This window comes from Balearica regulorum, chromosome 12, assembly GCF_011004875.1.
Source record: "Balearica regulorum gibbericeps isolate bBalReg1 chromosome 12, bBalReg1.pri, whole genome shotgun sequence".
Lineage (NCBI taxonomy): Eukaryota > Metazoa > Chordata > Aves > Gruiformes > Gruidae > Balearica > Balearica regulorum.
Genome location: NC_046195.1, coordinates 16,348,180 through 16,372,184, shown reverse-complemented (window position 1 = coordinate 16,372,184; position 24,005 = coordinate 16,348,180). Strand labels below are relative to the sequence as shown.

The following is a 24,005-nucleotide window of genomic DNA, read 5'->3' as shown; positions in this document are numbered from 1 at the left end:
GTGGGCTGGCTTGGTGGCACTCACGTTGAGCTGCTAGATTTTGTGAAAGGTATAGACGTGCAACAGATCACCTTCATGGCTAGACAGCTTGTGCTCTCAGCTCTGTAAGAGGCTTTGTAACTGCTGCAGGTGGGAACGCTAGAAATGCAACCCCAAGCAAAACAACGCCTTAAAGCTGAAGGTTAGCACATGGGAAGGAAGCATCCCCCTCAAATGAAAATAAACCCGCAGCATAAATAGTTGCCTGTGTCCTTTCTCACCAGCAGCACAGTATTATAAACAGGTAGACGGATCTCCCGCAGCAGCTGAGTGAACTGGGGAAGGGCACACGGGACGGGGATGCAGCCAGGTGACCGGCCGGCAGGTGAGGAACCCGCGCTCGCCCAGCCGGCCCTCGCCGGGAGACGGGAGAAGCGCAGCTGAAACTTATCCCCGAGCAAGTTTTCAGCGGTGCCACCCTCGGCCATGGAACACCCCCCTCACTCCCTCACTCACTCACCCGCCCGCTCCCCGGGGCTCCGCGGCGGCGCATGCGGGTTGGCGGCGCGGGGGCGGGCACGGCAGCGGCGGCGCCGCTCAGGTTGCGAGCCCGCAGCCCCCGGCCCTCCTTCCTGCCCGCCTCCCCGGGCGGAGAGCACCCGGCCCGGCCGCCTCTTCCCCCCCTCCCCGTCCCCTTCCCTCTCCCTTCCCTCCCGGCCCCGCTGCCAGGGGCGAAGCCGCCCGCCGGCCCCCCGCGGTGAGTTTGCCCCGCCGGAGTTGGGCGAAGGGGTGGGGGGAAAGTTTGGGGAAGTCCCTGGCGGGGCCGGAGGAGGGGGTGTGTGTGTGGTGTCTTTCCCCCCCCGGGGGGGGGGCGCGGGTGCGGGAGCCCCCCTCCCCTTCCCGCGTCCTTGCACGCTTCCCCCGCCCTTCTTCCTCCTCTTCCTCGTTTTTTTTTTTTCTGCTTTTTTTCTTTTTTCTTTTCTCCGTGCAACTTCGCGTGGAGCCGCTCCGGGCTGCTCCTCTCCCTCGCGTGTCTTTATTCCCTTTCACTTGATTATTATTATTTGTCTTTCATTTATTTTTCTGCATTTTCTCGCGCGGCTGCTCCCCGCCGCTATTGTCTGCGGGCCGGCGGTGCGCGGCGGGCCGGGGCCGGGGCTGGGGCCGGGCGCGGTTCCCCCGCTGCCGGCGCGGGGGTGGCGGCCCCGCTCCCCGGTGGGGCGGGCGCGGAGCGTGCCCCGAGTGTGTGCCCGGGCACACACACACACACACACACCCCCGCCCAGCCTGGCCCCCAGCCTCCCTCCGCTTCCTCGCTATTGGAATTATTGATATCCTGATCTGAATAAAAAAAAAAAACCAACAAAACCCAACCCTCCGGCTTCGCTGACGCAACTTTGTATCGCAGTTTATTGCGGATAAAGTAATATATATGGGTTTTACATCAGAGTTCCCTAAGCAACAGGCTGGTGTTGGTTTTTTTCACCTTTGGGGCTGAGTGGGCCTTTGAAGTTACTCAGAGGGTCATTGCCGTGGGGCCTGTTTTGTGCATTCACTCTCTTGCTTGAAAATACAGTGTTTGGTGGTTTTTTGTTTTTTTTTCTTGAGTGGAAATGCTCTTCTAAAGGAAATGCGGGAGTTTCTGGACGAGAGCTGTGAAAGGGTGGTTGTTTCTTAACCTGTAAATTGTCGGGGTTTATTAATCCACCTTCTGTGACTGTTTTATCACCGCAGGTCATATAAAGGAGTTGGGATTAGTCGAGATCAATTTTGCTGACCTCTGTAATTGGTTTGCTGCAGTGTCCTTTATGGGGTTTCATGTTAGCTGGAACTCAGAAGTGGAAAAAAGTGATTTTTTTAAGTGTGGTGTGTGGTGTTTTTTTTTTTTTTTGAGGAGTGTACCATACTGATTCTGTTGCGGATGACCAGATAAAGGGTCTTGATAAAGGGATTAGAAATGCTGTACTTCTGTAGGACAGTTGGTAGCTGTGGTGTTCTCTGTAATCTTTGTCAGCCGTAAAACTTGAGGTACTCATGGAGATATGCGATGCAGTAGAAATATGTAAAGCATGTAGCTTCAGAGCTGAGTTTAGACAGTTGGTCTGAGATCCATGAATGTCTTGTGTGCTGGGAGTTTTGGCTAATGTAAGCTAATCAGTTTTAAAGGGCCAAGCCACATTATTTCTGTTTGTGGTGGCTCTCTTCAGTTCCAAATCAGTCCCTTGCTGGGTGTGTTTTTCAATAGCCCTTGCCGAGCTATTGTGGAATTGCAAAGGTGACCAAGTTCCGCGTAGTTCTTCAAAGGTAAGGTACTAATGATTTATGTATTACTGTGTTTAAGGAGGTGTATTCTTATACATCAATACCTTAGTAGTGGGAGTAGATTGATGTTACCCTCAAACATCCATACCTGTGGGTAGAAGCCACTGTCTGTACTAGCGGAGCATTTGCTCAGAAGGCACTTGCTGTGCTTTGGGCCACTCTAGTCCAGGCTGTCACCTTCTATGGTGACAATATCTTGCTTGGACACTTGGTGCTGGTGTTGGGTTGTTGTTGGGGTTTTTTTTGTTTGTTTTTTGTTACAAGCCTGCGAGCAGGGTAAGGGTGCATTAGGCGAGGTGAGGATCATCTGGGCATGTGCGGTCCCTTGGCATGAGTTCAAGCTTGTACCTATCTTCCGCGTTCATGGGTTGAGCCTCATACGTCTCCTGTCTGTCCTTCCAGCGCTGCCCGGTGCTGGGCAGACAGGCTAGCCTGGGGCTGTTGCTAGAAGGGCATGGGTGTTGAGTTCTGCAAGGCAGACGGGTTCTGTAGGTAGCCTGAATGACAAGTCTTCTGCAAGTAGTGTGGATGCCCTGCATTGCGCGACGGCGTTCCAGCCTGCATCTCCTGCCTGGCTCCGGCAGCCGAGGGATGGCATAGCCCGAGAGGTGAGGACATGGCACGTTTGGGCTAACAGAGTCCAGCCAGGGACTGCAGCCAGACAGGAAGGCTGGAGGAGCTCGATGTTTCTGATTTACAGCTTCACAGCATCAAAGGAGGAGAATGCAGTTAAGAAGTCAAAGCTTCTCATAGAAACAGAGCTCTGCCAGGTACTGCCCGATGATGGATGTTTTTAAACACGGCCTATATAGAGAAGCTTTGAGACTCAGGCTTATGCAGAACTTCCTACTAATCTCTCAGCAGGATATATTCCTGAGTAAGCTGTGTTTCTGGTCTGGGGTATGCTTCTGTGCTAAGAGGAGGATTAAGTACTGTTAAAGGAACCTGGTTATTCTGTCCAAAGCATGAATTAAGGCAGTGGTCAATAAATTATGCTAGTGGAAAAAAAACATTGGTAGGTTTATTGGTGGTATGCGCATGCTCCTGTGTTACAAAGGCAGTGGGTGCTTTTGTATAATTTTCTGCTGGCATAGTAAGTTTTAATAGATAGCTACTTAACAAAGAAATCATTAGTGGAAGTTGTCATGCCTGCTGTACCTAGTTCTTTTCCACTCTGTTTGCAGCACACCAATGTGTCTGTTTTCTCTGCCTGGTATTTGTTGGTGATCCACTTGCCTATAATACAGTCCTTGAAGGAGCTTGGGAGCTTTTCTGCTTATTACTGTAGCTGGTTATCTCTGCAATCTACCTGAGTGCTATTAAATGTTATTTCTGTAGGGGTTCCCCACGTAGGTGATAAACAGCCTCAAGTAAACTAAACCACATAGTGGATTGGTGTGGGGGAACTAGTAATTTCTGTGTTTGCTCTACTGGTGGAAGGCAATGTTAGTCCAGGAGACCGTACAGGTCTGATTTGCCTTCCCTGAGTGATGGTGGCCCTGTGTTTTACCAGCCTCCTGGACAGGGAGTTGGCAGTTTGTGTGGTTTCCAGCTGGAGGATGACATGAAAGCTGGGGTAGGAAGCACCTTGCAGCCTCCAGCTTGTCATTACTGGCTGATGTTCTGTGCCAAGTGCTCATGTGTTTGCTTGCTTGCATTGATCACCTGTAGGATAGATAAAGGTAAAGGTAATGAGTGACTTTCTGAAGCAGGTGATAGCTTTGGGTGTAGATGCAGTTCTGCTTTGCTGCTGTGGGATCTGCATGGGGCAATATAATCCAGCTGGGAGCCTGGTTCAGGGCTGGCACGTACCACCTGAACAGTCACTTCCAGGAAGCACCGCGCTTTTTCTAAATTAAAACTTGTTATGGTGTTAGATGCAATGAGATTTTTATGAATAGCTTAGTCATGCTTCTCTTTTTTCTTTTTTTCCCTCTAAAACAGCTGTCAACAATCTTGCTGTGGGGAGGGAATTGGCCACTCCTTGTACTTAGAGAATAGTCAGACGCTCAGTCGTGGTGTCACAGCCTGGCATTGCACTTCTTAGTTACTTTTGGAAACGAAGCCATGGATGTGGCATAATGTTGTCTTTTTATTTATTTATTTAAACCTTTCTCCCTTGCAAATGACCTTTATGTAGATCTAGAAGGCAAAGCACATCACTGGGAGTTAGCTGGTTAGTTACTTTGGTTAGTGATAAGAAAATATGATGGCGGTGCTCCAGGGAAAGCAGCTACGTCAAGAACTTGTTGCTGCAGTCAAGCTATACGGATCTTTTTCAAAAAGATATACCTCTCTATATTTATGGGCCTTTGTCACGGGAACAGGGTGACTCCTCTGTTGATGTCTATGTGGTAAATACACTGTGACGCCAGAAATCTTGTAAATGGTTTAATGGCCTTCCAGAGACCGCTGGTGGAAGCATGCAATAGGTAAAACTTTTTCAGTGTCATCCTAAACTTGAACTGTAATTTTGATCTCTTGTCTGTAGGCGTAAGCAGCCTCCTCCACTTCCCCAGCTGGGCCATGCTGGGATTTGTAGGTCTGTGCAGCGAACCAGACTGGGAGATGGATTCCAGTAAAGAATACATATTTTTTTCTGTACAATTCGTACCTTGGATCAGTTGAGCAAAAATGTTCATTCTTTACCTGGATCAGTTCCTTGACTTGTGTCCCTTCGTGGTCTGCTGCTGTGGCAAAGGCTCAGCAGAAATGCTGCTGGAGCTACACCCTTGGAAGTGCTTTTCTGATTGCAAAGAAGGCATTTCATTGTGGTGCCCGTCCCTGTTTTATAGCATGTGAAGACGACAAGGGAGATTGATGTATTGCTAAGATAAGCTAGTGAGTTAGAAGTCAAAGTGTTTCCTTTTTAAGTTCCCTAAGACTGCAATTATTTGTATCTAGAATGAAGATATATCTTCTCTGCAAAAATAAGCCCTGCCATTTTTATAATCTTTTTTTAATTTTCTTGATAACCATTTTAGGTACTCTTCTAAGCTGTTGAGGAACAGGGGAAGAAAGTGTAATCACAAATATTTTTAAGTAGTCAACAGTCCTTAAAAAGTATGCAGTGTGATATCTAGCAAAAAGTAAGCTTTAATTCTCTTGTAGCTGTAATGAATTGCATGTTGTGACATGGTCAGGCAGACTAACAAGACTTTTATATATATATATATTTTTAAAAACCCTAAAAATCAGATGCTGAAGAGTTTATTGGGTGATTTTTATTATGGGTGAGAAAAAGCTAAATCCCTTGCTGGCATAGCAACGTAGCTTTTGCAGTCCAAACATTGAACTGTCACATTGGGATCTTCTCAAATGTTGTGCATGGGGTTGGAGTAAGTGTGGGGGGGGGGGGGGGGAAGCCCTTCAAACTACTGTCAGCATCTCCTGCAGCACTTGTGTTGAGGGCTTGAAATACAGTGTATTCCAAGCATGTTTTGTGTGTGAGGTTGGGTTTGGTGCCCCCGGGCAGCCTCCTGCGGGGTTTCTTGCTGCTGTGAGGACTGCTGGTGGCGTGGACCTTGTGGGCTTCCACGGTTCATAGAGGACCTTGGTTTTGGCCTTGGCTGCAACATCCAGAATGGTGCTTTTTCATGGGTTACGTTGTAATTCTGCAGCAGGGATTCATTTGGCAAAGTTAATCCTCCTTGACCACTTATATTTTCTTTTTCCATCTTCCTAAGGACCAGGAATTCACTTTTATATTTCTTCAAAATCATTCAATCTCTTACTTAAATTTTTTTTGGTGATTCGGCAAGTTGTTTCTAATAACTTATTTTCCCATCTGGCTGCTCTTATCTTTCCAAACCCAGTGACAATTTTTTAATCAGTAGGTAAGGCAACTGAACTGTCATTGTTTTCTGGTATGCTTGATCTTTGCATGAGGTCATCTTTTGACTTCCTTGGAAATCGTGGGATGGCGACTGATTGCTTGCATCAGTGAGTTGGATACTGGGTAGTTGCTCTTCTGAGATACTACTTAAAATGTATGAGCGCGGGTAGTTGCAACTGATGCATTGCATCTTAGTTTCACACGCTTGTGAAATTTTCTAATAGACTATGCAAAATGTTTAGCATTTGTCAGAGTAGCTTCTGACTGCTTCTAGTCTCTCGTGTATTTTTTCAGTTTCATTTGCGTGGCTAGTCTACCCTTCACAAAAGCCATTACCCTCTCTTTTTACTGAATTTTTTAAGTTAATGTTACATTTGCAAAATACACGGTGAGAGATCTCCCCAAGTTGTTGTTTAATTTCAGATGTTATTTACAGTGTGACAGCACCACTGAGATTAGCCTGATCCAGTGTAAAACGAAGGATTTAGGGATTTTCTTCTGCAGCAGCTACTTCAGGTTTTACTTCTGAGTGGGAGGGAAAACAAGTGATGAATTAGTAATTTATGTATGAGGCTGAATTTTGGTGAGACTTGCTCTCTGTGAGCATGATTGAAGATGGTCATCTTAAAGCAGAAGGGTGTGTGTCATTGATGATGATGTTCAAAACTTTGTGTTGAGAGACAGCTACCCAATGCATCATTTTTGAATCCCTTGTGCTTTTTATCACCCATGACTAATGCAAATTGGAGCAGTAAGTTATGTTAAAAACCTGTGACGTACTTTGTAGCTTCATCTAAATTGTATCTCAGGTTTCTGGCAAAGTTACTTGGGAAAGTAAATCTCTTTCCCAACGTGTCTCTGCACCTAGTGGTGTAACTGCTCTGTACGTCTGAATGCTGCAGTTAATAAAACCATGACAAACAAGGATTTTGGCACGGAGCAGCTGTTCTAAACCGGACTGTCTTCAGACTCAAACTACTGACTCACCCTTTCTTTTTCCATGGATTAACACACCTGGCATGTGTCACGTACAGATGCTGGCCGACTCATCGTGTTCTTGCAGGTATCCCTGTTTTCAGTGCAGGGAAGACCAAAGCGGGGGCGTGTGTGTGAATCTGCACAGCGGCTTCCTGCAGAAGACAAAAACCTCCTAATGGAAGTCAATGCCGAGGATGGGTTTGTCCAAAGACTGCTTTTGCCATGTCCCTGATGCCAGGCTGCAGGAAGGATGCTGCTCTGCTGCTGCTGCTGTGTTTTAGGGGAACGCAGAGCTGCTGCTTGTGTGAAGTCCCTTCCTTCGGTGCAACCGTATGAAAAGCTGTGCTGGGTCTGTCCGTGGTCTGTCCGGCCTCGCTTCCTGCCCCACAGCATTGGTTGTGGGTCCTTGGAGACGTATGGGAGACACAAGCGGCCCACACTAGTGTCAGTGGGCACGGTGGGGTTCAATGCCAGGATGCGCGGCACACTCGGCTTCCTGGCACGTGTGGCGGTCAAGTCTCGTCTGAATCTTGGAAGCTGCTCTCAGTAGGAAGAGAGGGGAAAATAGGGGATGCAGAGGTGTGAGATTGCTGAAGCGAATCGGTCTTGCCTGCTTTATATGCTGGTTTCCCTCCTGAGTTTCCTCTGGGATGCTGAAGCCTTTAGTCCCATAACAGCGGTGGGACAATGAATGCTCGGATGGAGGAAGCAGGTGTTAAAGGAAGGGGGGGAAGTGATTTGTTTTTTGGGGGGAAGGGGAGACAGGATGGCCGGATTTGACTCTTACACAAAGCAATTTCTTTTGGCATAAGAGCCTGTGCACGGTGTGCTTCCTAACGGCCGAACCCACAAGTAAGATGGCAGCAAAACTGGGACTTGTCTCTGAGTTAATTTTTTAGTTGCCCTTGAGTTTTTTGAGTCAACCAAGGAGTGAGGCTTACGTGATGTACCTCGCATGCTATGTGATGAATTTTGTTGTTCGTTTGTTCCCTGCTACCATAAATCTTTCACTGCAGCAGCAAGGCTGTGGTACTGGACGTCTTAAAATCATTAAAATCTTCATACTTGGGGAGTGCTGGTTTTTAATTGTTTTGAAAACAAACTGGAGATGAATGAGTTTGTGTGACCTAGATTAAAACAGTTTCCGTAGCCTAATCTGAAGGTCTCTGAGTTGGTGGAGAGGATGATTTTGGAGATAAAAGCAAAACACGCCAGTTCATGTGCTACGTAGCAGACATGTTTGCATCCGTAGCTGAAAGGCTTCCCATCTGGGGGGCGATGGCAGCGCTTCGGTTCAGTTGGGTTTCCAGCCTCTGCAGGAACTTCTCTTGAACATGGGAGTCAGTTTTTCCATCGCTGAGTGGTTTGAAGCTGCTCCACCCATTTTTATGATGTGATCATCATCTAAGAGCACAGTGGAACACAAGAGGTGGTGAGCAAACCTTTCCTTGTGTTAAATGTAAATGTTTATAGTGTCTCTTCTCCTAGCAGCTGCAAAGAAGGTAAGTTGTTTCAGCTGAGTAGAGAAATAAAGACTAAACCCCTTTTATGCGTACTGTCGTAAAAGGACGTTTCATGTAATGCACATTCATTTCATAAGGTCCAGGTGACTCTTCACACTTGTGTGATGCAAGGCAAAACACTTCCAGCAATGTTTGTTAACCACAGGTTTTACTATATAAAGTAGTGCAGTTGCCAACAGGAAAATAAATAAATGTTGTTTTCAGGGTTGCTGTGGGAGGATGCTGGGGGTTATGGTGGTACCCGCCGTGCGGCTGCATTTGTGTGCTGGTGGCTCTGCAGGGTCTTGCCGACTTGGGCACGGGAGTGTGAATCTGCTTGTGCAATGGGGGCTTGGGAATCTCCAAAACCTGGAGCTACTTTTCCACCCTGGCCAGGGTTACTAATTAATTTTTGACTGAGTCTTTTTGGTAACGTAACCTGAAGAAGGATGCGTGTAGCATGGAGGCTGAGATTTGAGCAGCTAACTAGGTTAAAAGTGCCTTTAACTGGGTTGAAAGTATGTTCTTGTGTGGGTGTCTTGCTCATCTCCTCTGTAAGATGCTAGAGGGGAGTGGGGTGGTGGGAGCTGATTTCTTGGCAGCTGTTTCACAGTTAAAACAGGGTCTCAGTCCCAATTTTCATGCATTAAGCTAGAAAAAGAACTAGCTCGTTGCTTGAAGAGCTTACAAGCTAAAACTGTGGATAATAAATATGCTTGTGTGGATGTTAAGAGGATTAATTGTTTGCGAAGTGCATTGAAAGTAGGAAAATAAAGTAGTGCTTAAGTGGTCTCCTTAATTTGTTTCTCCCTCCTTCTAGTCAGATTACAAGCAGTATTTGTTGATCTCTATGAAATTCACGTGCCAGTCCTGTGTTTCCCTGTATTTTGGGAATTTTACTCTTACAGTTTACTTGTGGGCAGTACACTTAAGGTGGTAAAATGTTGTCTCTTCAGATATCTGTCCTGGTTCTGGCCAGAAGAACCTGTCTGTCCTGATTCTGTTGTTCTCACAGAAGCCACCCCTGGAGACCCCCCCGCTACCAAAACCTTGCCATGCAAACCCAACGCAATGGCATATCTGAAGAAGAGGTACCGTACTAAATGTGATGTGCTCCCTTCTGCAGCTGGAGTTGGCTCTATTGAAACTGTGGGGTTTAGTGCTTAGACCTCCCTGGTTTTTCCTTTATCAGATTAGCTAGGATTTTGGCAGGACTTTGTGCTGCTTTTTCTTAGCCAATCGACTTGCATGTGAGTGTTCAGTAACTTTCTTGCTTTATAATCTCAAAGTTCGGAAGTCATCAGGCTGTTTGAGACGAATAAAGAGATCCTGTCCCAGCAACAGCTTACAGTGGGTGTAAAAAGGAAAACACTTCAGTAAGTGGAGAACAAGTTTTGAAATGAAAATTCAAAACTACTTGAGGAGGATGGAGGACTTGTGGCGAAGAAAGTGCTTGAAAATGTATACATCTTCCTGAAACTACGAAACATGAGTGTGCTTTTTTTTAGCCTTTATTTACTGGATTGCTTGTGTGACCCATCCCCTTTGCTATGCCAATTAATACTATGAGATGGCAGATAAATGGCAATCATACAGTTACTGTACAATTGCATTATGTAAATAGATTAAGCATTTGAAATGCCTAAAAATGATAAAAGGTAAACTTAAAAGTTTTTTAATGCACTGCTTAGGAGAGTGTTCTCCCCCCCCCCCCGGAAGTAAAATCTTTGCCAATTTTTACTAAAAACCTAGTCTCATCTGTGCTTCTGATATTAATTAAAAAGGAATAATACCGTTTGCATAAATACCTGTGTGTATTTGTGCCTTGGGCTTGTGATATTTCAGTGCCAAGAGAAACTTGGGCCATTTTGGAGGAAGCTTTAAGTCTTGTTAATTTTGTCTTTGGGAATGCTACATCACTTGGTGTTTGCATTGAAGGAGATAAATTGTATTCTTTGTAGGGATTTTTTTGACTCTTAGATAAGGCTGGATCTGAGCCACTGCATAACTTGAGGATGAAGAAGGAGACTTGGTTTAGTGTTTGGTGGAAGCTGGAATGGGGAGTGGGGAGCTGTTGCAGCGTGGTTGTGTGAACGTGCCGTGATGCTCAGCAGAGCAGCACTGTGAACCCCTACATAAGAGATGTAAAACTGTGTCTAGATGGGACCATGTCACTTTTAGCCAGTTGGCAAAAAAAAAAAAAAATAAAAAATCCCATGATGGAGAGGAGGGAAAGAGCTGTTGGGATGCGGTTAGACGAGAGCTTAGCAGCAACAGGGAATTTGGGAGTACACCCGAGCTGGGGAATGCACTGACGAGCTCTGGATGTGTGCCTTCCAGCCAGGGAGAGCTGCGGGCTGGTGGTGGCATGGACCACCCTGCATGTTGGGAACTAATTGTCACCTCTGCTTCTTGCTCGGCTTCAGTGTTAGCAAGCCATTCCCTGTTCAAGAGCACGCTTTGGAGTAACCCTGTTTGCTAACTTCTGCTTGAAGTTAGCAAACTTTAATTCACTGTTTAGCGTGGGATGCTGAACACCGGTGCTGTGATGTGCCGGTCCTGGTGTCGCGGCTGTGGTCAGTGTCCTTGCCCGCTAAGGAGCGCAGTCAGGATCAGAACATACATTGATTTTTTTTTTTGTTTGCTTCTTTAAATTATCTGTGTCAACTCCTCGATGTCTGTTATTCAGAAAATCTTGTCGGATACGTCCAACCCAGAAAAGTGCTTATATATCCAACAGCCAGGAAACGGAGTAAGTCCTGATCTATTCTTAATTTCTTGTGTTTACTGTGGTTTTATTGTTTGTGTTACCAGCCCTAATATTTACATACTTTTGAATGAGCTTTTCTTTTTTTTTTGGAAGATACTGCTTTGTTTGTATGCCTTGCAGAACAGGTTCTTCCATATTTTTTTTGTAATAACCAAACAAATTACTTTCTCAAAGGAGTAGGAGAAAAAAAAAGGAAGATTATAGGAAACACCAAAGAGATATCTAAGAATAGAATTGTTTTTTGCTGATGATATGCTAAGACTCATTCTAAACTTGCATCTACCCTTCCAAATGTCCTTGGGCTCTTTGAGAGCTTTGTAAAACTTCTTGCATATCAAACTATGTGCTTGTGGTGCTTTATCTGAATAGCAGATGCGTTTACAGTTGACATTTTAAATGCAAAGGTGCTTCTATGAAAATGCGTGTAAGAACAAAGTTGTACTTCTTCCCACTAAAACCCCAAAGAGTTAGCAGGGCAAGTCAGTGGGTGCTGCGATGCTCGTGTTTGAGTAGTGCTTGTGAATGTTGTCCAGCTATGTGTCTCTGGAAACAGATGTGGTCTTTTTTTTTCTGTGAAGTAAGGAAGATTTCGGAGTTAACTTCCCTGCCTTTCTTCTGGGTGTGTGGGAATGATGGAGCTGATGTTATTTTGGAGGCCTGTCCCTTGGTACATCAGCAGGCCTTCTTTTCCATGGATATTTGGTTTCCCCTAATAATCCTTTAGGAACTAATTTGAAACTGCCATTTTTTTCAAAATAATGTGGTCTCCAAAGAAGTTGTGATCAGCCTTTATTTGCAACTATTACTGTTCTATGTTGATTTTCCTAGTACTCTTCAAATATAAGTTTCTCTTTAGTAAGGCAGAACTTTTAGGACTCTCTTCTTTTAAATCTGTTCTCCCTGCCACGAAATAAAACCTATTTGCACGTTGATGAATAGTGGCTAGGAAGCCTGTCTGGTTCTGCAATGGGATCCATAAATAGCATTAGTGTCTGGCTTGCTTCGGGAAGGAAGGTGTCCCGTTGTGGCGGGAGGCGAGCCTTACACTCACTCGCAGTAGAGTTTCCCTGTCTGGGCAATGTTCACCAGCACAACACTTTAAAAGAAATATGATGCAGAGTGTGTAGCTTAAATATTTGAAGTACAGAACCCCTTTAAAAGTTCAAGCAAGTACTGACTTTAATAGGAATGGCTTATATTGATCTTTTTTTTTTTTTTCTTTCCCCTCTATAGCTCTGCTGTGGGCTCAGAAACACTTCATGGATCATAAAGCTGGTGTGGAAAAAAAAAATGCTTTCCCCATCACCCCTCCTATCTCTTCCTGCAGGGAGCACCTTGGGACAGGTGGAGCGCGTTGTCGCATGTGGTCCATGTATAATGCTCCAGTGTGTTCGGATGCATGGGACAGCGCTTGGAGTAGCTGTTCTAGTTGCCAGACTGGATCTGGCAGCTAATTCTCAAACCTGTTGGGTCTCAGGATTGAGGTTTGGATGAATGCCTCTGAAACGCATCCTCCTAACCATTTGTGATGATAATTTTTGAGCCAAGAGCACCAGGTTTGGTTTTCGGAGTGTTTGGTTTGTGGCACAGTTGCTAAAGGAGAAACTGACCTCTGCTAGATTAAAAATTAGTTTATTCTGGAGAATGAAAGGAGAAAGTTCAGGGACTGTACAGTTCACCATCCCTGATGTCCCAGAAGCAAGCATATGCCCACTCCTCTTGCAAAATGGCAATGGCAGGTAATAAGCTCGAGGCTGTCCCGTGAGTCGATGGGGCTGGGGATGCTGATGTCCCTTTTTGATGATAGTGGGTATGATGAAACAAGGCGAAGTTTCAGAATTGGAGTAAGAAAAGCTTTAAATTTCTGCCCCCCTTGATGAAGGTGGTGGTGAAACGCTCCCCCACTGTGCTGTATTTTCCTTTTTTAAACTGCTTGTGGCATGGTTATTACTGGATGTTGTGAAATGTAAATAACGCCAAGGTAGTGAACTCGGCATTGCTGGCTCCTTGGCAGTGTTCGTGAATGGAAACATCTGTCCGAGTCCTCTCCGGTTCGCTTCCCTCGCACAGCTGCCCGCTTTAAGCACGGCTCAGTGCGGGGCCCTACGTGCTGCTGAGTCCTGCAAACCCTCTCCTTAACTTCTGCATGTGTACACCATGCAAAATGGAGGAAAATCTAGAGGCTAAAATGTGTAATTAATTTCTTTTTTTTTTTTTTCCCCTTCGTGAGGATTTTAGTGCAAGTTGTTAAAATGCTTGGTGTTCTTGTGCTAGGCTGTGGCTGCAAGACTCGATGTACGAGAGACCTGATCTCATGCTCTTGCCAGAGTCCGGCTTTTCTCCTGGTCGGTGCATCTTGTGTGGATTTCACTCTCAAATCACAACCCCTCACTTGGCAAATGCATAACTATTCCCTGTCTCTCCTATTTGGATTATACACATAGTCTCTCGCAGGGTGTAAGCTTCGCTTGAAAGGATGTGTTGGTTTGCAGGCTTGGAGATGGATGATAAGAGTTGAACTGCTTTTAGGTGAAACCACCTCTTAAAGACGAGTGGGAGCAAAGGGAAGGACACGAAACTGCAGCAGAAAGGAGGGTAGGAAACCACCCCGAGAATTCACTTGGTATTTTTTGTTTATCTTGAGTGGGAGATTTCAGTAACTTACCAAGTGGGCATTTAAAAAAAAAAAAAAAACACCCCAAACAACAAAACAAAACCCAAAACAAAACTCTCAAACCTAAGAAAAAATGCAAATAATGCAGGAAATACATAATGAACATTTCATGATTGGAAGAGATAGTAACCTGGGCTTCAGAGCTTTAATTCAGCTACAGGATGTAAATACTGCTTGTGCTGACGTGGGTGGGTGCTCTGTACCGGCAGCATTGGCAATTTTGACTCTAAAACAGACTTTACAAAGTTTAGACAATGCTTTAATTTTATTTTTTTCATTTAAACTAGATAAACTGTTACAAATGTTGTCATGTTAGTGGAACTTGAAATTGAGATGTCTTTACAAGGTGTTTTCTTCTTGCAATTTTAATCATAAATTAGGAAAAATGTAGGGGAGAGGGAATGGGATACTTTTGTTCCTTTTTAAAGGCAGAAATATCAACCATTTTCCTCTCTTCTCCCACCCCTTATGTGTGTGTGTGTGGTGAAAGAGAAATGTTAGTTTTTAAACAGGTCAAAAATCAGTTTAAGCAAGATTGCATAGCCAGGTTTTGATGGGTAAGGGATATATTAGGTGAATTAATACAGCTGGCTGTGATGCCTTTATGAAAATGCTTTTGCATATTTTTAAAGCTTTCAGTGATTTTTCTTTTGCTGTCAATATGTGAAAAATTATTTCTTTAAGTGAAACTTTAACTGTGCTAAAGAGGGAATAATTCTGCATTCAGTGTATCCAGTTCTGGAAAAAAGCGGGTTATTCTTAACATAAATTACATACTCAGAATTAACTAAGATTAAAATTACAGTGAAGACAGCCTAATAAAGGTTTTACCCTGCTTAGGAATTCTACTTAAACCCTGCGTTGGAGCCTGAAGTTGAATTTGAGCTACCAATTGAGTTGAAGTGTAAAGTGCCTCCCTGTCTTGATTGGAGTAAGCTAATGCAGAATTTTAACTGAATTAAATTTTGTTCTCCTTTTCATTGGACAGATTTTATAAAGAGTTATTCTGATGATTTTGTTTTCCCCTCCAAGTCATTCCAAAAGCTAATACAAAGCATCATTGTGTAATGGAGGGGGGTTGCTTTTGCTATCTCTAGTGTCTCTTCGCAATTTCTAGCCCTGTAAATAATTGCTCAAGGCAAAGGTACACTAATATTATTTGATGAACAGGAAGCCTACAAATAGCTGTGGTATTTTGCCATAATTACATTTGCAGTGATGCAGGTGTTTAGCCTTACCTATAGTCAGGAAAAACAGCGCTGCAAACAGATTTGTAAGAACATGCGGATGAGGTGGTAGGGTGTAGGTTTGAAGGAGCAAAGTTGAATTTAAGGGTTTAAAAAAAAAAAAGATTTCATGAGGTGTGTTGCTGATGGCACTGCTGCTATGGCTTTGCTTTGTAACAGCAAAACAAAACCATCTGAATCCCCATTTCTTCAGAAATGGCAAGATACCTTCCTTTAGATTTTTTTTTATGGGTTATGGCAGTCTTAGATTGTTGTGGTGCCAGTTCTGTCCAGGAAGGGCTCCTGCTGTTGTCCCAGGACTTGGTGATATTTGTCAACGTGGTAGTTTTGGCTCATGTTTCTCACCCCCAAACCTCTCCTTGGCTCATGCAATGCAAAAACCCTTTTCTTGGATGTGTCAGTGAAAGGAGCAGTTACGTGTTCATCCTTGAGCAGCTGGTTAGGTGACACCCCACATCTCCTCCAGACAGTGAGTGTGTTAAAACGCCTCATTAATACTTAACTGAGCTCTCTCAATGAGATGGCTGAAGGAAATGAAATACTGTCATGAAAGTAATGCTGTCAAAAATGCCTGAAACCAGCTATATTGGGAGACTGACTCATCCTGCCCTTGCTCTGGGAGCACTGTTGGATGAAGTGGGAGGGTACCCTGTTTTTTTTTCCACAACTTTATGACCTTCTGTCACCAGCCCATGAGTTTATTTGGTAATAAACTGATGCAGGAGAGAGGACGACATGCAAACGGGAATGTTTCTGTGGGTGATGCTCATAGCTGAAATGGTTTTGGAGTAGTTATTTTGAGAGGAAATCTTGGCTCACGTTCATCAAGCTGAAGTACTGAGAGCAGCCTGTGATTTGGAAGAAAAAGGAATTGGGGAGTAAGGAAGCAGGTGGTGAGAGGACGTATGTACAAGAGAAGTGGAGCACCACTGGTGTTATCTCTTCAAAATCCTCTGCTTTTCTTCCCTCGAGAGAAGGTCATTATTGCAAGTGGGCTTTGAGGTTTGGAAAAGAAATTGGCACGTATGCAGGGAGCATGTGTACAGAAAATTGCTGTGCTGTACAAAAACTTAGTGTGAAAGTGTGTAATAGAGATGCGTGGTGATGTCTTCAGCTGAGTTTGGCTCTGAAGCTTTGTGGGGGGCACAGCAGAATACTTGTGTGCCAGCCCATGTGGGCTGGTATAAAATAAATAAAAGATTGTCCTGATCTCGCTTCGTGCTAATGGGCTTGAGTGCTTCTCAACTTTGGATGTTCTTGAAGGAATTGCTCTTCCTTAGCATAAAAAGTTGTACTGAAGATATTTAGACATAAATGGTGCTGCATCTCCAGAAAGGAAGAAGTATAAATATTCAAAGCGTCCAGTTAATCTGACAGGATCGTGAACCAACGCATGACACCGTGTCTGTGTGCATTTCCAACTGTAATTATGAATGACTTGCACCATGAGACAGTGATAGCTTCAATACTGCCTTTCTGTTATACATACAGCGTCTTCTGTGCTATTGTTTAAAGACTCCTTTGGAAGCCTGATTTAATATTGGAGCTGAGTGAATAATTCAAAAACTTTTTATCAAGTACTTGTTTAAATTCTTAAATGAGCTCACCATAACCTTTTTATGCACCCCTCCTGCATGTGTCATACAAATATTAGAATAATAGAGTTTTACTAGCACAAATGTTTCTGTGAAACAAATTTTTAGAGCTTGATGTATGGCTGTTTATGGAAAGGGGAATGTTAAAATCTCGCACATGAGTGTCTATGCCAGAAATGTGCACTCGCTTACTTAGGAAAAGGGTGGGGGACAGGACCCTTGGCTTCGTTTGAGCAATCCTAAGCAAGCTCGTTTGTCAGATTGACTCGTATGCAGTTTGAAAACTGAACACACGTATTTAAAGGAATTTCAGATGTATCTCTTTTCCAGGCCATTCTACAAACAGTAGCAGTACTTACTTTAAAATATTTGCTTTTTTCAGGTAAGTACTATTTCTGACTCTTTTTTCCTTTTCTTCCCCCTTTACGTGAGAGGAAGCAGTACATCCAAGATGCATCTGCTTAGCATCACAGGGTAGCCTAACTGCTCTGTGGATGCACACCAGAGGAAGTCTGTAGTCATCTTCTGAGTTTGGTCTTCCCTTGGCTTGAAGTCCAGTCCAGGCTGGAAGAGAGCCTTACGGTTAGGTAATTTGGGTGGATTTAGCATGGCTACTCACATGTATTAATGTTTGCAGACTTGCTGGTGAAAGCTCATTAGTGTTAACTCACTTCTGAGTACTGACGATCTTTGCAGGGCTTTTATTTGCCTTTTAACAAGGATGTCTAGAGAGTCGGCAGTCATTTGTCTTTTGCTTCCGAAGAGAAGACTTAAAAATTGAAAGCCAGCTCAAGAAGGGGTTGAGGATTCAGTAAGCAGCTGGGTGATGCTGTATTCTCGGTGGAGAATTGTTGCTTAATTGGTTACAAGAATTTAGCAGAGGCTGTTTATTCTGTTTGCACACATGTGCATGCTCTGCCCTCTAACCTTTCTGGTACCGCTAAGAGTGTGCTGCAGCTTCCCTCAGGGAATGAGATGGATAACCCATACTCTTTCAACCTGTCCTGAGTTTGCAAAGTCTGAATTGCATCTGCGGGGTTTGCTCTCTGAATCTTGGATTTCTTTGCTGACTCTCATCTCCGAGCTCTGCTGAAACCTTCTTTAACAGTCTAAACGTGTTTGCTGCAGAACTACCCAGGAACATGCTGAACTCCAACCACCGGTAAGGATCTGTGCCACGTGCCCCTCGCAATGTGTGCAGAAATCTGGAACCGCGGGCTTGCATGGCGAAGCAGATGCTTGGGGTGACAAAGAAACTACTATTGAAATCTTCCGTTGCCTGCAGTCACAGCTATTCCAAGTGTAGCCTCTAACAGTACAGAGGTTTGAAACCAGGCATTCGTGAATCCATAGCCAGGCCTGTGAAGGAGGGGGAAAAACCTAACATGGTCTTCAGAAGTAGGAACTTTTGTTTTTTTGGGTTATAAAAAAACCCAAACAAACCCCAAATCCCAGCATCATCACAACAACCAACCTTGAATTTGCAGAAGATGGGCAGTGAAATGTAACAGCCAAGTAAACCTGATCTTTTTTTGGCTTTCCTGAAGCTCTCATGTGTGTAAAGTCATATTTTAACTGAACAAAATTAGTTGCATCTAGCTCCGCAACAGCAGCAATTGGCCTGTTGTAGTTTTCTTGTAGTCTGTCAGCTTGGTGGGGAAGACTGTTCAGACTTAGTCTGACTCCCTCACATCAGCTGTAGCATCTGGTGCGGTTGGATCTTTATCAAGCTGAAAAGAGTTGACCAAGGAACGTCCAGTCCATGCCTCTTCATTTCCTTGCAATGCTGTGAGTATCTATGGTTCATCAGCTGTAACTTGCCAGTGTGGGTTCCTCAGGCTTGAAAACAAATGGGAAGGTTTGGGTGCACTTTGTTCACTTGTTCTTAATTAATGGTGCAACAAGAGTTGTTTTGTGACAAGAAAGGCCCAATGATCTTACAAAATGTGCAGAACAAGCAGGCTGTGTCTTGTTATCCATTACGACATTCCCACTGTAGGAAACACCCTTTGCGCTTTGATAAACTTGGCCTTAATAGTACTAAACTGCAAACTAAGTAATATGTAAACTGCTTTTGTGCACTGTAGATTTGTAACAGTAAGTTGTCTCTTCCGATGTTGCATTGCAAAGCACGCGTGAGGATAGGTGAGCAATATTACCCTTATTTACTATGTGGGGAATCTGAGACTTGGCAGCTTTTTCTGAAATGCCCACTAAATCTGAGTGTGCGCCACAGAAGCCGCTGTGGCTTATGACTGAAGTCGGTGATTGCAACAGGCAAGGTCTCCACTGTGGCACGGAATGGGGAGGGCGAGTGCCAGCTGAGCTTTGTCCGGAGCGATGTGTCTGAAGAGATGCAGGCTGGTAGCAGAATAGAAAGTGACTGTTGTCTCCCAGTTCCCTAATTTCTCTGCTTGATCACTGAGAAGAAATTACGTGACCACTGAGCAAACTGGAACGTCTGTACAGTTTGTGCTGAAGTGGTGTATACAGTTAATAACCTGAAGGAGCAACTGCGTCACGATAAGCTCTGGATTTTGTTGCATATTTTTGCTTTTTGGTTGCATGTTGGTATTCTGCGAAGCAAGAGGTGATTTTTTTCAGCCTTTGGCAGCCTTGTCCCTATTTACGTAAGTATCTTTGATACTTCACCATCCACGTAGACCATCTCTGTCTGGTCTTTATGCCATTCTGAGTTTGGTTATTCCCTTTCTCCCCAGTAGAGATTTGCACTCCATCCCTGTCTGATTCAAACTGGTGCCTGTTCAGAAATGCATCACCCTGTCTTTTAAGTCTTCCTGTCCGTATAATGGTGTGCTGAAAAACATATTATTTTTGATTGATCTCATTTAGCATTGTCAGAGGGGAAAACAGTTAATGACTTGATGTGTATTTGGACTGGATGGAGTAATGATGAAGTATAGCTGAGTTGTTTTCTTTCTTTTAAAGCTGCATACTATTTTCTGCTGTGGGTGTTTTGATTCTTGTTTATTTGGCTAGTTCGTTTGGAGAAATAGTCTGGGAGAAGGGAAGGAAGAGGCAGGGTTTACCCATGCAACCATCATTGTTTAGCCCTAGCTGTTGGTAGAGCTTTGCTGCTCTGGCTCGATGTTTTTAAACTTTAGAAATGTGGGTTTTGTTTGTATTTCCATCTCGTTACATTTTAAAACTATTTTAACTATACCAGATTGTTTGAATGTTAATAGGAGGAATGTTTTGCGGAGCCTTGATAAAGTTTCCAGGCAGCTTTTCATCTGCCAAGTACTGTACTGGGCTCTCAGTGGTGGGGTTTTGCTTGGTTAGCTTGGAGAATCTGCAAAGCAACTGGTCAAAATTGCTGACACATGTTCAGTAAAGTGGAAATCGCCATCCTACTCTGCTGAAGTCTGAGTGCTCGTGTCAGCAATAAGACCAGGATCTGACCCTGACAATTACATGTGAACTGTCTTAATCTGGAGAGCGTTCCTAGACAGTGTCTTCCCTCTGACTCCAGCTAGTTTATCCTTTTGGTCTTGGGTATTGTTTGGGTTTTTATTTGCTCAGTCTCTTAAAAATATTCTGCCTTGTCCATGTGTTTTTGAATTAATTCAACCACATGTGCATACTCGGTGATGCCAACTTAAAAGAAGAGTAAAATCTCGATTCCGTAGTTGAATATGAGGAGAGGTAACGCCTAGTTGGAACAACAATGCTATTGGTAATAATGCTTATTAATAAAAAAACTATCATCTTCCACCTCCATCCTCCAGACCTCCGCTTTGCAGCTTTGGAGCAGCTGTAATCAGCCTGTACAACTTCCCTTCCTCTTCTCATGAATAAATCCAACTACCTTATCTTCTCTATCGGAAAGTCTTCCCTGGTTTAAACAGCCTCTCGAGGAGTGCGTATAAAAGGGGCTTTCACTGGCTGACAGGAAGCGAAATGAATAGAGGAACTTTTGATAATGCCCTGTCTGTCTGAGCAGAGGATCAGCCCGACTAAATTGTACCAGATTAGTGAATGATAGTGCTTCAGCTGGGGCCAGAATTATAAGTTTTTAATCTTGGAACAAGCAATGACTTCTTCTTCTTAAACAGTGATCAACTCCCTCTTTGATTCGGAGGCTTGCAGTCATCCGTATTCAGTTAGTTTGGGGGTGGTTTTTGGTGTGGGGTTTTTCTGGGTTTTTTTGTTTTGTTTTTTTAGTTTGCCCCTATAAGTCTCAGCAAGCCTAGAGTGCTTTTTTTGATAGCAGCGGTTTTGGTAAGACCTGTCGTGGCCACACGCCACTGTGCGTTGGATCTCTATGCCCATGATGAAATCATGTGTATCACAGCTTTCTTAATATTGATCCATTTTTTTTGTGCTGCCTCGCAGTCTTTTGCAATTAGCCCTGGGGTGGTTTGGATATTTTGTTTTTATTTTTTATCATCAACGCTTTTTTGGTTCCTGCCACCTTCAGCCTGACTGGGGTGGGTGACTCCTTGCGTCCCACCCCACAACTTGGTCCAGACTTTCTGATAATCCGGTTCGGGAGGGACAAATGACTGAAAAATCTAAATGAGGCGGTTTAGCTAATTGCCTTAGGCCTGACTTGTCTGCCGGATAACTCTAGTTTTATTGCTGTCCAACATGATTGACATTTGAGGAATTGCACTGGTATAACACTGGCAAGAGCAGTGGAAAATCTGCCCTAGTGTTTTGGATACGTTTGCTGCCTGAGGAGCACCTTTTTGTTAGAAATAACTATCTGAAATGCAACTGAGTGAATGTACTTCTTTTTCTTTAAATCACTGACTTTTCATGTTCCCAAGGAAAAAAGTGAGAGTATTATCCTACTTAGTAAAATTTTGCCTTTTTCTGTGGGTTTTTTCAGGCCTTTTTTCTTGGATTTTAGTACTGGAAAACTCTCTAATGACAACTTTGCTTAGGTAAGTGAAGCAAGGGGTTTTTTTTATGGGTCTCTCTCTTAGAATCTCTTCCCATATCTTAACTTCTTCTGCATGTTTTGCTGTAACTACGAGCTGCCAGCCAGCTGTGCTGCGGTTAAGGCTAGAAAGACATAGTAAACAAAAGTAGGGGTAATGCCTGTAGTATGACATAAGGACCTCATTTATTAATTTAATCGAATGAAGTGGACATGGTGCAGAATAATGAAATACAGCTTGCATCTGTGTATTACTGCATAATCTCACCAATTTATAAATTTTTTTGCAAGAGATGCTCTGCATTTTTATTTTTTTTTTCTCGAAAGTAAACTTCTTTTGTTGGCATCACTTAATATCATTTTGGTAGGAAAATGAAGCCTTAATACTTCCAGGACTATAGATACAGTTTTTCTTCTTCCATCGCTTTCTTTTCCCTCTTTCGCCCAACAGTTCTACGCAGGAGTTTCTGACATAGAGGGCAAATCATAAGAAGTTTGATTTTTGTATCTTTTTTTTATCCCAAAAGATAGGAGAACCTGAACAAATTTAACACCCTCCTTCCATCTTCTGAAGCCCATCTACACCTCTAAAATGCTAAACTCAAGCTGATCAGTGGCAAACAGGGTTTCTGAGGGTTGGTTGCAAGCACGTGGTTTTTTCTACTTCTAAATATGTCTGCAAACCCAGTTCCTGTGCTGCTGCATAGCACAGGGGTGTCCTCGTGAGCCCAAGTCCAGCCCAGTGGTGGCTTGGGTGATGGGTGGAAGGGTTAAGTGTGCTGCTGTACCAAAATTCACTGTATTTTCCTTTCTCTATGATGGAGAGAGAATTTGCTTGACCCTTGATGCAAGGTAACAAGTTTGTCCCTAGATACGTAGCTAATTGATGTAGTGGTTGGAGTTGCTTGTAGTCCTGGATGAGGCCAAACAGCGACTGCAGTATTCACATGGGAACATAGTCTCCTAGCACCTGTAGTCACAAAGATAAAAGTGCTGCTGTTCTTTGTAAAGTGTCTGTGAAAGGGTTTTCTTTTCTCTCTCTCGATGTTTTCTGCTGCTGGGTCTGTAGCAGTACCCACCCTCTCTCCCTTTCCATCTCCTTCCAGTGGATGGTCAGCGTGGAAGCTTCTGGCCTCTGAGGTCCCCTGAGATCATGGACCTCAATGAAATAAAATGGATTCGGTCTTAAACCAGAAGTCTTCTCCACTCTGCTTCTCCCTGACATTTGTCCCTCTTTGGGAGGACTTTAGGAGAGTGAATAGGCCTTCAGCCTTAAAACCTCATTTTAGCAAAACAGAAAGCTCCAGAGAGGCTCTTGAGTTCCCTTTAGTTTTCCTTTTAGGTAGCTTGTCCGAGTTTATCTGCCGTTCCTTTGCCTAGATACCGAACTGGAGGTATCTTCTGTAGTGTGGCTTTTGTCTTTTCCAGAAACACACACAAACGAGCTGGTGACCTCCAGGTGGCCACCTGAGGTGGACTTACCTTATAGATGTTCTGCCTGGCGTTTTGCTAAACAGCAAGCAGGAGTGGACTATAAGACAAAACTGAAGTTAGTCATGCTGGCATCCTTTGCATTTTACTAATTCAGAGAAAAGGCCTTGGCAGATCCATCTGTAGTGCACAGCTGAGAGCGCTTGTCGCTTGGGATCAAGCAACGTGTTGCTTGTGAAACACGCTTGCTTGTCGCAGTGTGCTTGCAGGTCTCCCATGTCTCCCTCGGCTGCTGCGTAGTTCAAGGAGTGACTAATTTGCAGCCTGAGGCTGTATTTATTGATGCTGTTGCCTGTCCAGAGAGCTGAGAGGACTCTGCAAACCAGAGAAGTATTTAGGCAGCAGTTTTAAATCCTTTTAACTTTGTATATTGGACACATCTATGAATATATGCAGACCTAGCTAATAAATAACCCAGGGAATGGTAGTTAAGAAGAAAGGACGTAATTAATTCTGTCATGTATTCTGCTTTAAAGTTGGGTCCAGAGCAGTAATGTGTTATGCTGGAAAGGTAAACACTGTCATTATTCAACAATGAAACTCATACAAGGCTGACACTGTTTTCCCCCTTTTGATTTAATAATTTTTTTTGCAATGTTTTGAATATCTTAGATGGTCTTTGTTTGGTATGGTGGAAGCCTGATGAAGCCCTACCCTTTCCGAAGGGTCATTACTCCTTTATTTGAGTTGAGTTTTGTATTAACGC

At 43.9% G+C, this 24,005-nt stretch overlaps 1 protein-coding gene across 9 annotated transcripts in view; it reads left to right on the top strand.

Moving 5' to 3' along the window:
- Positions 1-501: 501 nt before the first annotated feature.
- The window catches only part of AKAP13 (A-kinase anchoring protein 13), a 216,021-nt gene continuing 192,517 nt past the window's right edge, over positions 502-24,005 (top strand). For 4 of the 9 annotated variants that reach the window (XM_075764740.1, XM_075764736.1, XM_075764741.1 and 1 more), the window contains exons 1-2: positions 598-736; positions 21,758-21,812. The gene's annotated coding sequence lies outside the window, so the exon portion shown is untranslated. Of the gene's footprint in view, positions 737-21,757; positions 21,813-24,005 lie in introns of all 9 variants that reach the window. The other 5 variants (XM_075764735.1, XM_075764733.1, XM_075764737.1 and 2 more) reach the window with 4 other exon arrangements.